The sequence below is a fragment of the Littorina saxatilis genome, linkage group LG10 (assembly GCF_037325665.1).
Source record: "Littorina saxatilis isolate snail1 linkage group LG10, US_GU_Lsax_2.0, whole genome shotgun sequence".
Lineage (NCBI taxonomy): Eukaryota > Metazoa > Mollusca > Gastropoda > Littorinimorpha > Littorinidae > Littorina > Littorina saxatilis.
The window spans coordinates 20,152,019-20,167,049 of record NC_090254.1 but is presented as its reverse complement, the minus strand read 5'-3'; the positions used below and the strand labels follow the sequence as shown (position 1 = coordinate 20,167,049).

At 43.0% G+C, this 15,031-nt stretch overlaps 1 protein-coding gene and 1 long non-coding RNA gene across 4 annotated transcripts in view; both read left to right on the top strand.

The window, feature by feature from the left end:
* LOC138978375 (solute carrier family 2, facilitated glucose transporter member 1-like) overlaps window positions 1–15,031 on the top strand; it is a 139,756-nt gene that overhangs the window by 43,262 nt on the left and 81,463 nt on the right. The window lies entirely within an intron of this gene.
* On the top strand, window positions 10,693–13,867 carry LOC138979216 (uncharacterized). The gene is made up of 2 exons (XR_011459939.1): window positions 10,693–11,477; window positions 13,604–13,867. It is a non-coding gene; the product is annotated as an uncharacterized lncRNA (long non-coding RNA).

Below are 15,031 nucleotides of genomic sequence, written 5' to 3'. Positions count from 1 at the left end.
CGCCGGCCTCCCATGCGGAAAGTGTTCAAATCCCTGCTGCGCCCAGTGGGTTAAGGGTGGAGATTTTTCCGATCTCAGTAGATCAAGTATAGTAATGTGCAGACTTATCCCCATTCATGTGTACACACTAGCACATCACCAAGTATACGCACGGAAAAGATCCTGTAATTCATGTCAGAGTTTGGTGTGGTATAGAAACACAAAAATACCAAGCAGCCACCGAAATCGGCGTGTGGCTGCCTAAATGGCGGGGTAAAAACGGTCATACACGTAAAACCACACTCGTGCAAAACACAGTGTCAGTCCATGAACGCAGAAGAAGAAGAAGAAGGCGACTACAAAATCATTCAAAGAAATGTATCGTTCGTACTTAGTGCTTCGAGTTTTCTCTGTAGTCTTCATTGGTGTATTCTGTACACGGCTGTACATGTTTTGCAAACATTGCTTGTGAAGTGGTCTGTCAATTGATTAATGCACTCGAGTTACCAGTGAAACTTCTTCAATCCCTTACATATTGTGTTTTATTTTATTCTGTTATGTATTTTTGACTCAGTTTAAGTTACAAAATTCTATCTCGTTTTATTTTATTTTATTTTATCTTTTAGAAGGAGAAGAAAATGATATACCAATCCCAGTAATTACCGGCATACACAAACAGTGGAGCAAAATATCCTTCTGATCCACTTCAAGCCTCAGCCGGTTAATATCATTCACCCCCAAAGTATTTCAGTCAGTCTTTCCTGGTTAGTGGTAGAGATTTTGCAGTGATAAAAAGGGTAACGCATTTATCACGCTGACACAGAAAAAAAATGGTGTCAGAGTTTAGGAATAATCTAAGGATATGGGTCAACATATTCCAAGTCAGTATATATATACATATAAATGATAACTGTTTGTTATCTTGTTTTTCGTCTGTGTGCATGGGCTGCACCTCCCACGGACACTCGTGTTTTACACCAGTGTGTTTTTACGTGTATGGCCGTTTTCCCATGTCATTTAGGCAGCCATACTCCGGTTTTCGGGGATGTGTGCTGGTCACGTTGTTTTCGTGTTTCATTAACCCGCCGAATTCCGACACAGGTCACAGGATCTTTAACGTGCGTATTTGTTCTTGAGTCTGCGTGTAAACACGAAGGATGATACGTACGGCACTATAGCATCGGAAAAATCTCCACCTTGAACGCAACAGGCGCGGCTTGGATTCAAACCTCGAACCATCCACACCGGAAGGCCGACGTCTTAACTACTTGGCTAATTGCGCCCATTGTTTGTTATCCTCACCAGTCTTCGGTCGACTCAGCAGTTTAATCGAATGTGGGACCGGCACGGTTGGCCTAGTGGTAAGGCATCCGCCCTGTGATCGGGAGGTCGTGGGTTCGAACCCCGGCCGGGTCATACCTAAGACTTTAAAATTGGCAATCTAGTGGCTGCTCCGCCTGGCGTCTGGCATTATGGGGTTAGTGCTAGGACTGGTTGGTCCGGTGTCAGAATTATGTGACTGGGTGAAACATGAAGCCTATGCTGATACTTCTGTCTTGTGTGTGGCGCACGTTATATGTAAAAACAGCACCGCCCTGATATGGCCCTTCGTGGTCGGCTGGGCGTTAAGCAAACAAACAACTTGAATCGAATGTGTGACAGGACGGCCGCGTACTCCGAGTTGTTGATATTTAATTGGTTCGTTATCATCGTCAGTCTTCGGTCGACTCAGCAGTTGATCGAATGTGTGACAGGACGGCCGCGTACTCTGTTCATATTTAATTGGTTCGTGTTGTTTTCTTTTCATTAGTATGATAGGTTTATGCTTTCAGTAATAACTTGAGGGAGCAATGAAGGTTGGGTGGTGATTGGAGACTTTCAACGAGTAGAGTTGCGTGATATGGGAATCCTGTGATTTATTGTGTGTTTTTCTTTAATCTCTCTCTCACACACACACTCACACACACACACACACACACACACACACACACACACACACTGGCACACACGATTGACACACGCGGCACGCACGGCACGCACACCGTGCAAACACACAATACACACGCACACACTGACTGACATACAAACACACACCGTGACACACACACACGCCGCACACACACACGCACTGACACACACGATTCAGCCGTTTAAAAACACTGCACACGGACGCGGTCATGCAGACGAACACATATACACACACTGACACACCGCCACTTGAAAAAAACAGGTCTGCTCTACGTCACTCTCAGTACTCAAACAGATTTCATAACTTTGCACAACAGCACCGAAAGCATGCACAGACTGTCTGTGACCCTCACCACCGGGCGTTATCAGTACAACTATTCCCCAGTGTCTATACTTAGCCCCACGTGGTGATAGAGTGATGCCGGTCGCGGCGGCCGGCTTGGACTTGCCCTGCTGAGAGGGGAAAAAAAATGGGTCGAGCACTCGCTAATCAGCTGATATCTGACCGCTTTTCTCGCCGGTTTGACCTCGAGTGAAATAGAGATCATTTTTCACTGCCATTCTCCTCTGGCGTGGTTCATCTTCTCAGTATTGCTGAATCGGTTGTGTCCACACGACAGGGGACGCAACTCATCAGGGGCTTGCCCCCTATTTCCTTGGGTCATTGAAAGGAGTTGCCTCCCATGCTTCGGAGCACCTGCAGAGACATTGACATTTTAGTGTGTGTGTGTGTGTGTGTGTGTGTGAATGCGAGGCATTGAAATTTTAGTGTGTGTGTGTGTGTGTGTGTGTGTGTGTGTGTGTGTGTGTGAATGCGAGGCATTGACATTTTATTGTGTGTGTGTGTGTGTGTGTGAATGCGAGGCATTGACATTTTATTGTGTGTGTGTGTGTGTGTGTGTGTGTGTGTGTGTGTGTGTGTGTGTGTGTGTGTGAATGCGAGGCATTGACATTTTAGTGTGTGTGTGTGTGTGTGTGTGTGTGTGTGTGTGTGTGTGAATGCGAGGCATTGACATTTTAGTGTGTGTGTGTGTGTGTGTGTGTGTGTGTGTGTGTGTGTGTGTGTGTGTGTGTGTGTGTGTGTGTGTGTGAATGCGAGGCATTGACATTTATGATATATTTGTACACAGAGAGCACCCAGGCTGTTCATGTTTGGTATGTGTCCAAGTAAAAAGAGTTTCAGTTCTTACCCCGTGTAAGAGTTTGGCGGCTAAATCTGAGATAGTGAGTCGAAGAGTGTACACAACTGTGTACACTGAACGGACTCAGTGCAGTGGCCTTTGACTTTAAAGCCTCAAATTAATTAAGCGAAGTCGACTTCACGAAGCTGGCTGCGCGAAGCTTCGGCTCTGAATTTTCAGTAAAATTAAAAATTCTTCGCAAAGTCGACACTGGTCTCAATTCAGGACATCCTTTACAATTATTACCTTCAGCACTCACTGAGAGTACTTTCTTTAACCAGTGTTAGAGATAGCGATCTCCGGGATTGCCTCCACTGTGCAAATTACTGTGAGTTTCTATAATATTGAGTACTATCGCCTTAATGTATTTATAATGTTTAGCTTCAGCAGTCAAGGCCATGCACGTCATTGTAGAGATAGCGATGTCTGCGGCTAACTCCAACTCTGCAAATTGCCGTGACCGTGCTTTGCGCAACATTGACTAAGCGCTCGCATACTGTTATCACGAGCGCCAGAAACTGCAGATACCAACAAACGACACACGCACGCGCGCACTGACGCACGCACACACGCACACTCACACACGTGCGCACGCACGCACACACACACACACACACACACACACACACACAGCATAATTATGCCAAAACTCCACACATGCGCGCGCGCACTGACACAGACACACTCACATAGGCGCGCACATATACCGCACGCACGCACGCCCACGCACGCACGCAGGCTCACGCCACGGCACGCACGCACACACACACACACACACACACACACACACACACACACACACACGTGTGTCAGTGTGTGCGTAACGGTTTCGTGCATGGGAGGATGCGCACGTATGTGTGTGTCTATGTGTCTGTCAACGCGCGCATGTGTGGAGGTTCGTGTGCGCTAAAGATCAGCAAAAAGTTGCATTAGGGGTGGAACGACGGTGTGCACTATAAACGCTCAAATTCGTGACATGTGCCCTTACACGCTCTAAAACAGAGCAACAAGTCCGTGGGTGAGTGTGCGTAAGCGTGTGTGTTTGCGTGGGTGCGTGTGGTTTGGATTAAATCTGAACAAGGTTTGGACACTGATCGTTTTAAGTAGCTCCCAAACTACTGAATCCAATGGAAATACTAACCGAAGGAGTTGAAGCCTTCAAATCAAAACCAGATCACATTTACCGACACAGACACACAGACACACACACACATACACACACACACACACACACACACAACACACACACACACACACACACACACAACACACACACACACACACACTCACACACACACACACACACACACACACACACACACACACACACAGAACTGTTCAAGTTTAAAACTGAGTCTTGGTTCTTTTTTATGCAATAGGCCTATGTTCCTACGCTCGGTTGTTTACCTACACGCGATGACAGTCCTGTCGTCTCTCGCTGATTTGTTGGCTGATGAGACTGGCCGGGTCACAGTGGACCGAGACAGTCTTGGCATTCTTCGCGAGGTCAGCATGGTCGGCTTCAATTCTCAAGTGTGACAGTGGAACCCCTCCTTAAGACCCTCTGTTTTAAGGCCGGCCCATTTTAGAATTTAAGTTTCTTTAGTTTTCAAGATTTTCTGTTGACAACCTATTTGAATTTACCTCCATTTCAAGATTCATTTTTTTCTTGTTAAGACCTGATTTTCTCTGATATAAATATATGTTTAAGTCCAAGGCTAGGATTCCATCACCATAAGTTTTGTGTGAATATTTGTTTGTCGGTTCACTTAAAAAGACCGTTGGGTCGAAATATCTGTGAATGTATTGTTTTGTCAATAATAATAATAATAATAAATAACTTTTCTATAGCGCGAGTCCCATCAATTGGCTCCAGGCGCCAAATAACACCTGGGAACCCGTACGATTTCGCCGTATTTTGTACGCTTAAATGTCTAAAATACGATCAGTACGATCAGTGGAAACAAAATACGATCAAAACAATCCTAGACTATTTTTCTTCACAAGCGCATCCGAGTTTTAGTCACCGAAAGTTACACACATAGGTTGTCAGGGCCAGATTGTCATTCCTGAATATTTAGCCGGACACTGTTTATTTGAATGATTACATATAACTTTACAACTTTTGATCAGTGACAATAGTTTTTGTCATTAAACATTGAAAGAAGTATGTGTATTGAATGTATTGATCATTTCATTTGACAGAGCACTGGACGCGTGCAAAGCATATTTGAATCATGGATGTTCAAATGCTGTGTGGAGTACACTCATACTTCTGAAAATACACCTTCTTCTTCTTCTTCGGCGTTTTAGACACCAAGTTTGTTTGAGAATATTTCAAGTTCAAAACAGGGGTTCCCAGGTCTGTATATGTTTTAAGCCCGGTCGTAAAGGGGGTCCCGTCAGTTGTAGAGAGGTTCTAATTGCGACATGAAAGTGAGGGACAACCCTTAGCGGTTAATGGAATGAGTGCAAAGCGTGTAAACTTCTTCCTCTGCTGACTCTAGTGCCGCCATCTTTGATATATCTTGCTGTACATTTAAATAGGAACTCACATGGGCAAGTGTTAAAACTAAATAGTCTTGCTATTTTTATTGTCGAAAAAGCTGTAATCTAAAAGACAGTAATGAATATTCTGTTGCCAGACAAAATTAGAAAGTCTGTCAAAGTACAACAAAAAACACAACAACGTGACAAAATAGTCTTGCTAATTATACTGATGTAACACTCGACTTGGTACACGATCGCATGCGCTTCATTCGTTTAGCGCATTCAGAACTTAGCGAATACTCCTGCCTGGTACATGAGACATGTGAGGAACTAAGGCCCTAAACGGGGGGCGTGCGCGTTTGATGCAATCAACGCTCTATGTTAACTCATTATTCCACACTAAAGATCCACATTAGCCATAAACAAGACACCAGATCTTTGTGTGTCATATCATTGTTGACACATGAACAAAGAACAAACTTAGTAACAAGTAATCTGACGTCAAGTAATGTTTGGGGTTTTTAGTAATCAGGCCGTCACTTTGTCATGGGATATTGTTTCCGCTGACGATTTGTTTTGTTTTTTACAAGTAATTCATGGCAATGCTCAGTCACGCAGGTCGAACTTGTGGTTGGTATTGTAGATTAGTGATCTGTCATTTACTTTATGGGGGGTCTCGATTATATGTGTACATGTAGTAATGATGACTAGACATGTAAAATGTAATACCACGTAAGTGCATGATCCTTCTAACAATAGAAAAACCAATCTCCACGCACGTCCATGAATCTCTCAATAAGCGGGACTGAGGCTCTACGCGGGGCCTGACACGATTGAAGGCACGTTTTGTCAGTTTTCTTGGATTTGTTTGATTTACGTCGGGATTTAAAGTAAGCTACAGATTCAGCGATGCCTTACATTGTTTCTCGATGCAAAAAAAATGTCATAGAGCGGTTCATATTTGTCCGTAAATTACCACCAAAGCTGAACATGTCGGCGATCGAGCGCCCAAAAAGGCTGTTCCATGGGTTTTGGAAGTAGAAATGTGCTTTATTTCACAAAATCCGCTCGTATTTGACGTCGATTTGGGATTTTAATGGACGATGGAGTCACTGAAGATGCAAACAAGTGCTATTTCGGGGTTATATATCGACCGACCCTGTAGACGAGAGGCGGTCACATGTGAGAGATGATCGTACGCGGGGCTGCCGACCGCGAATGGGACAGCAGATTGATAATTTGTTTTGATCAGTAACATACACTAACAGTCTTTGTTTTGTTTTTAGAAATTATTATTTTAATCTAAACCGGCACGGTTGGCCTAGTGGTAAGGCGTCCGCCTCGTGATCGGGAGGTCGTGGGTTCGAACCCCGGCCGGGTCATACCTAAGACTTTAAAATTGGCAATCTAGTGTCTGCTCCGCCTGGCGTCTGGCATTATGGGATTAGTACTAGGACTGGTTGGTCCGGTGTCAGAATAATGTGACTGGGTGAGACATGAAGCCTGTGCTGCGACTTCTGTCTTGTGTGTGGCGCACGTTATATGTCAAAGCAGCACCGCCCTGATATGGCCTTTCGTAAACTTATTTGAGGAACCAAACATACTTGTACACATGATGCATATGGGCAACTCCCAAAAGGTGCTCCCTGTCAGATGACATTTTTAAAATATCCACACATAGTTTATTTGTGAGAAAAAACCCAATAAAGCTGCTTTCATTGCAATCTGAAATGTTTGAATGTAATGATATCAAAGGTTTGTAGCAAATACTAATGTATTACTATTTTTATTTTTTTTTTACTGAATTTTAAACAAAGTTCATTTGAACAGTGGGATATATTAAAAAGTTTGATCAGGAAGAAGTTGTTATTTTTTGTGGTATGCCAAACATAAAGTAACTACCCGGTTCAATCCAGTGCTACAAAAAATGCAAGTCCAAATGCAATAAGCCATACGCTGAACATGCATAACAATAGTTGTTCTCATTATCTGTACAGGCTGGGATGGATATGGAGAGATATTTTTGTAATGAGATGGAACCAGGTATGATGGCATATTATGTTCAATCCTGCATGATTATGTTAGCCCAGTAAAATCTAAAACATGTTACATGTATCTGAATTTCTGAAAATACCCCCTTTAGAATTAAGTGCAACAACCCTCAAATGTGCAAAACATTCTTGCAAGCTGAACTACATGTCAGGATCAGGATGTACCCCTGGCATATTTTCCATAGAATCACTTCACATACAGTGGAAACATGCTGTTTAGTCTCCCCCAGTCCCCAGTCATAGCGTCATGTGTTGTGACTTGTCACGAGAAACATCTTAAATTATCCAGAGCCAATATTACAGGCAGTCGTGTGCTTTTGTTTTGTTTAACGTCTTGATCAGAAACATTTTAGATCAAAAGAAGCAGTAAATTAGATAAAGTAATAGATTTACAAGGATGTGCTGTTTCTTGTGACATGTAATTTTGGTGTGAAGCGATCACTACACTGAATTTGACGCCTTGCTGCCATTTCGCTCGTCTTCCCGGATGTCGTTTTTCAGCACAGACTACTATATGCGGTTCATGTAAATGTCGTTCTCGCTGTTGGAACAGTGCTGTTTCTTGTGACATTTGTGACGTGAATTTTGCGACACACAAAAAATAGTTGTAATCATGAAATCCTTGTGTCCATTGACTGCCATCCTACCCCCTGTTACGAGGAGTAGTTCTGAAGCATCATTCTGGGTTGCCTGATTTTGATTACTTTGGGCAAAGAAGAAAAGGGACAGCCCTTGGCTCAGTATGACGTGAACAGTCACAAGAAACTACATTTTTAAGTGTTACTGAATTTCAAAACTTTAACATACATTTTTTAAACAAAAGAGTGTTCCACAACGTAGAAGTAACTTTATTGTACATGTTTTATTACTTTAAATGAAAAGAAAACAAATATTTTGTTATCAAATGTAAGCTTTTCTGATCACACCACAAAAAAAAGTGGGGAAAAAACAGGAAAAATTGGGGGTAAATTTATGTTTGAAATTCAGTAAAAAAAAAAAAAATAGTAATACATTAGTTTTTGCTACAAACCTTTGATATCATTACATTTAAACATTTCAGATTGCAAAAAAAGACTGTTAGTGTATGTTACTGATCAAAACAAATTATGAATCTGCTGTTCCATTCGCGGTCGGCAGCCCCGCGTACCGTACGGCATCTCTCACATGTGACCGCCTCTCGTCTACAGGGTCGGTCTATATATTCTACCCCCAAAATAGCACTTGTTTGCATCTTCAATGACTCCATCTTCCATTAAAATCCCAAACCGACGTCAAATACGAGCTGATTTTGTAAAATAAAGCACATTTCTACTTCCAAAACCCATCGAACAGCCATTTCCGGCGCTCGATCGCCGACATGTTCAGCTTTGTTGGTAATTTACGGACACATATGAACCGCTCTATGACATTTTATGCATCAAGAAACAATGTAAGGCATCGCTGAATCTGTAGCTTACTTTAAATCCCGACGTAAATCAAACAAATCCAAGAAAACTGACAAAACGTGCCTTCAATCGTGTCAGGCCCCGCGTAGAGCCTCAGTCCCGCTTATGACCGGTTATCCCCCGTGCAGCCCCAGCCCACAATAGTAGATTCCACGTGTAAAGCTTCTATCCTGTCAATAGTATAAACTTTACCGCACGCTAAACCAAGCTTTTTCGTTGTTTTTGTTTTGTTTTGTTTTGCATGAAGGAGGGAAATGAATGACCTTTCAAACAGCATAATTGGTTTAAACATCGGCAGTTTCATCACAGATATCTACGCTCAAACACAACTGTTCAGTTTCTTTTGACGACTCGAGAAATATATATCCGCCCATGAAAAATTATTCGTAAGTGCATAAGATGCAGAAGCAGGGTTGCATAAAAATTAAATTGATCAATAGAGTGTTCTTGCAACTGTTTTGTTGTTGTTTGATTTAATAAAGACAGATGTACCACACAGTGGTACAATCGATTACCTCGTTTGGATCGACACAACGAACCACGCATGGAGTTATTTTGGTCAAACATCTGTGCCATCCAGCTTTTTGTCGGGGGGGGGGGGGGGGGGGGGTTACAGCCAACGTGAGTCACATACGTGTTTGTGTGTGTATGGGGGGGTGCGATGTGTGTGGGAGGGGGGGGGGAGGGGGCGTTGTTTTAGAGACTTAGAGGGAGAGAACCGCGGATTGTGGGGGTGCAACATTCGCCTTATCAATAGGACGATATACCGTTGATGTATGGTTTACAAATGTGAACACACACACACACACACACACACACACACACACACACACACACTCACACACGCATGTACGCACTAACCGTTGCCCGCACGCACGCACCCACACATACACTCACACACACACACGCACCCACGCACACACACACACACACACACTCACAAAACACACACTCACATCTTCCCGTGTCTTATAAACACTACGTTTCATGACAATAAAGTTTATTCGTATTCGTATTCGTATTCCTCACACAAACACACCACACACACACACACACACACACACACTCACACACACAAAAACACACACTCTCTCTCTCAATATTACCAACGCATAGTATTTAGGACTTCATGTTTCTAGATGTTTGAAAGCTTTCATCTTTATGAGGCACTTTAATGTTTGTTCCATGTGAAACTGTAGTGGTTCTGTCCTTAATGGTTTTGGATGCCGTTGTTATGAATTGTGACGTCATTAATGTATCGTGATGACCATCTGTGACAGCCGTTTTGCCAGATGGCCCCGTTCACACGACACCCGCTGTTCAGATGAAGTATGAGCACCATTCTCAACATTCAGTTCCCTGTTGGTGTTAAATGTACAACACCCCAGATTAAGTTATGCCATTTCCGTAATGTCTAACGCTCAAATATTTTGCTGCAGCCCTTCCTTAATTTTTGTTTGTTAGTTTTTCAATTCCTAATTATTTATTTTGTCTGTTTAATTACGCAGGAAGTTGCCTTTGACACGGACAAACAAATCGATACTACATGTGTTTGCCGGTTTGGTTGGTTGGTTGGTTGGTCGGTATAGGTCCAATTCATTCTTCTTACTCGGCGTGACGTTATCAAATGGACCGGCTAGCTTTAGCCCTAAGGGGCACAACTCCGCTCATACTCTCTTCGCGCCGCCATATTGGATGCCGTCTTTGTTAGTTTTCTTCATTGCACTCTTGTTCTTTTTGCGTATTTCACTGTGTATGCAGACAAAATGAAGAAAACTGTGCATGCATGAGTCCAAAGGGGATCTGCCTTTTTAACACAACAGCCCAACATAAAAAGTAAAGCAAGAATACATTATTATATTCATTTATTTATTCTTTATCTCAAATTACCATGCAGACAGTGCACCAAAATTCACAAGATAAAGCTCTCAAGACAGGCAAATGAGGTACAATGCAGCTCAGGTAACTACTGCAAAGTATAATTTTCAAAGCATCCTATCACAGTGTTCACTCTAAAGGCACAACCGATGGACAATTGTTGATTAGCGCACTGCACACAGCAAAAAATAACCAGTTATAATCGTCTTCTCCGCTCAGTAACTTCCTTCCAGTTGTCACCCTGATGGTAAACAACTTTAGGGATCCTAAAGTGTGCCTGCTGACTGCAGTTTTTGGCCACACAACGTGTCATTTTCACTTTTGTCGAGTCGCCACCCAACGCTCAAGCACTGTCAGAGATCGTGCAAGGCATCCAACATGGCGGCGGATGACCAATTCCAGAGAGTTACGACCCGTGATTCTCATACCGCGCGCGCCGAGTAGAAATGCTGTTGATAACTTGAGTTTCTGCAATGGGCCTATAGGTCCAATTCATTCTTCTTACTCGGCGTGACGTTATCAAATGGATCGGCTAGCTTTAGCCCTAAGGGGCACAACTCCGCTCATACTCTCTTCGCGCCGCCATATTGGATGCCGTCTTTGTTAGTTTTCTTCATTGCACTCTTGTTCTTTTTGCGTATTTCACTGTGTATGCAGACAAAATGAAGAAAACTGTGCATGCATGAGTCCAAAGGGGATCTGCCTTTTTAACACAACAGCCCAACATAAAAAGTAAAGCAAGAATACATTATTATATTCATTTATTTATTCTTTATCTCAAATTACCATGCAGACAGTGCACCAAAATTCACAAGATAAAGCTCTCAAGACAGGCAAATGAGGTACAATGCAGCTCAGGTAACTACTGCAAAGTATAATTTTCAAAGCATCCTATCACAGTGTTCACTCTAAAGGCACAACCGATGGACAATTGTTGATTAGCGCACTGCACACAGCAAAAAATAACCAGTTATAATCGTCTTCTCCGCTCAGTAACTTCCTTCCAGTTGTCACCCTGATGGTAAACAACTTTAGGGATCCTAAAGTGTGCCTGCTGACTGCAGTTTTTGGCCACACAACGTGTCATTTTCACTTTTGTCGAGTCGCCACCCAACGCTCAAGCACTGTCAGAGATCGTGCAAGGCATCCAACATGGCGGCGGATGACCAATTCCAGAGAGTTACGACCCGTGATTCTCATACCGCGCGCGCCGAGTAGAAATGCTGTTGTTAACTTGAGTTTCTGCAATGGGCCTATAGAAGGAGATTGTTTTACTGTATCAAACGGTCAAAATGGTTTGCTGAATAAATTGACAGCGGTATCTGAAGATATAATTATATCGTACCTTGTAGTTTTAACAGTCTAGTTGCTTTGGGTTTCACTGCAACAACAGGTGTTACTAGTATATTGTGGTCGGACGTCGGCAGGACAAATTAAAGTCTATGTCGCAGAGGGGGTGTGTGGTATGGATCAGAGATTGTACGCGTGAATATTGATTGTGTATAGGCTTTGTGTTGTTTCGACCCGTGTATTTGTCACCCCCACAAAGACTTATTTTGTGAGATGCTATTATCAAGGCAATTTAACTTTTGTTCTGCAATATGTCGTCTTTTTGATTAGTGTTGAAGGTGTTGATTAGAATCAATATGTATATATATACACGCGCAGGAGTCATGTGTTTCTTTCTGCTTGACTGTTGACTGTACTTTGGTGCTTTGGGTGACGATGTCCTTTTATTTAGTTTGTGTTTGGTGGCTTGTATGATTTGGTTTATCATGTGTTTTTGTTGCCACATTTGTGTTTGGTTCACCCTAGAAGGCGTGTAGCAAACACACACACACACACACACACGCACGAACGCACGCACGCACATAAGCACGCATACGCACGCACATACCCACGCACATGCGCAAGCAAACAAAACTAAAAACACAACCCCAAGGCAGAAAACAATTGACATTCAGGGGGTTGACAGGCATGAGACCAAGGGTAGGGCGGATGATGGCGAGAGAGGTGAAGGGACGGGGAACGTTTACAGTGCCGTGTGCCGGGGAGTAGTGCCCGCCAGTGTTTTGCTCAGGCACCGTCACGGCAGACACGAATCAGTTCTATGCAGGAAAATGCAGCGCGCTATTCTGGTCATAAATACAACTGTCGTCCTCATCTCTAAAGGCAGACTGATACCAAGAGGTGTAAGTTACGCCCGCCTTCAGGCTCAGGCATTTTCAAACGCTCGACTCAAGACTATTGACATCTTCTCTTGTTTGTCTTCTTGTTTCTGTCTGTCTCTCTTTCCCCAGCCATCCGATGTACCGTGCAACTTCGCGATGAAATAGGTAAATGAACAACAAAATCATTATGTGTCTGCACTATTCATTATTGGTAGGCGTGGTTTTAATGATAACGTGATGATTGGCGTATTATGTGACTTATTGCGTTCGTTGTAATTACTTGCAGCTTACACTAGTCACAAGTGTACACACAAACATGAACACACACAAAACAACGCGGGTTAGGGGGAAGAATTTACCCGATGCTCCCCAGCATGTCGTAAGAGGCGACTAACGGATTTTGTTTCTCCTTTTACCCTTGTTAAGTGTTTCTTGTATAGAATATAGTCAATGTTTGTAAAGATTTTAGTCAAGCAGTATGTAAGAAATGTTAAGTCCTTTGTACTGGAAACTTGCATTCTCCCAGTAAGGTAATATATTGTACTACGTTGCAAGCCCCTGGAGCAAATTTTTGATTAGTGCTTTTGTGAACAAGAAACAATTGACAAGTGGCTCTATCCCATCACCCCCCTTCCCTCCGTCGCGATATAACCTTGAACGGTTGAAAACGACGTTAAACACCAAATAAAGAAAGAAAGAAAGAAAGATGTACCAGAGTATCCTCGGTTGGTACTGTCATTGTAAAACTGACTGTATGACTGCGCATAAAACTCAGAGATTAATCGACACAATGTGGATCGGGGTCCTCATATGACGGGAAAGCGATACACGAGAAAAAGGGATCAAATATATATGCATTCATTCCTATGTCCACGAGTATGTTCACTGCCACTGACTTGTCTATTTGTTTGTTTGTTTGTTTGCTTAACGCCCAGCCGACCACGAAGGGCCATGTCAGGGCGGTGCTGCTTTGACATATAACGTGCGCCACACACAAGACAGAAGTCGCAGCACAGGCTTCATGTCTCACCCAGTCACATTATTCTGACACCGGACCAACCAGTCCTCGCACTCACCCCATAATACCAAACCCCAGGCGGAGTCTTAGGTATGAACCCACGACCTCCCGATCACGGGGCGGACGCCTTATCACTAGGCCAACCGTGCCGGTGGACTTGTCTATGCAGGCTTTGATATTGAGTAAGACATGAGAGCATAATCCTTTCACTTGGACCCATATAGGCTTTAACATGAAATAACAGCATACTTTTGGCTTGACAAAGACTTAAAACCGACAGCCAGGCTGCGTTCCTAGCAAAGTGGTATTTTTTTTATAAAATGATTCAATTTTTTTTGTGTGTGTGTGTAACCGACACCTAAGTTAATCTGCGACATTAATTTAGCACACGCAAACATCCTACTCTCCACAGGAAGCAGCAAGGCTGTTGATTTTTGGGTTTGTGTCTTAGTTAAAGAATGCTCTAATCACATGAACAAGTCAGGATAGATGTCTGGCAGTGATCTTTTTTTTTCTTTTTTTTAGTCATACCTCAGGCAGCTATCCGTTAGAAGAACTACCAAGTTTCATTGACTTGCACCCAAAGAGTCAAGAACTGCGATTTTTTTACGAATTAATTTCGTACTCGGACCCGGCTGGTCTTGACCTATTTTTGGATCTAAATTTAGATCAGGTAGATCACCACATCATGCACAAAAAGACACGTCACTAGCAAACTATGTCAGACGTCATCATGAGTTTGTGTAAAATGGAGGCCGGAATCACTCAGTTGAATCGAACTCCGACCAAACTAAGCACAATCAAAAACATGCATCCGTCTGCAATGTATCATCATTCATCCTCTTTTTCA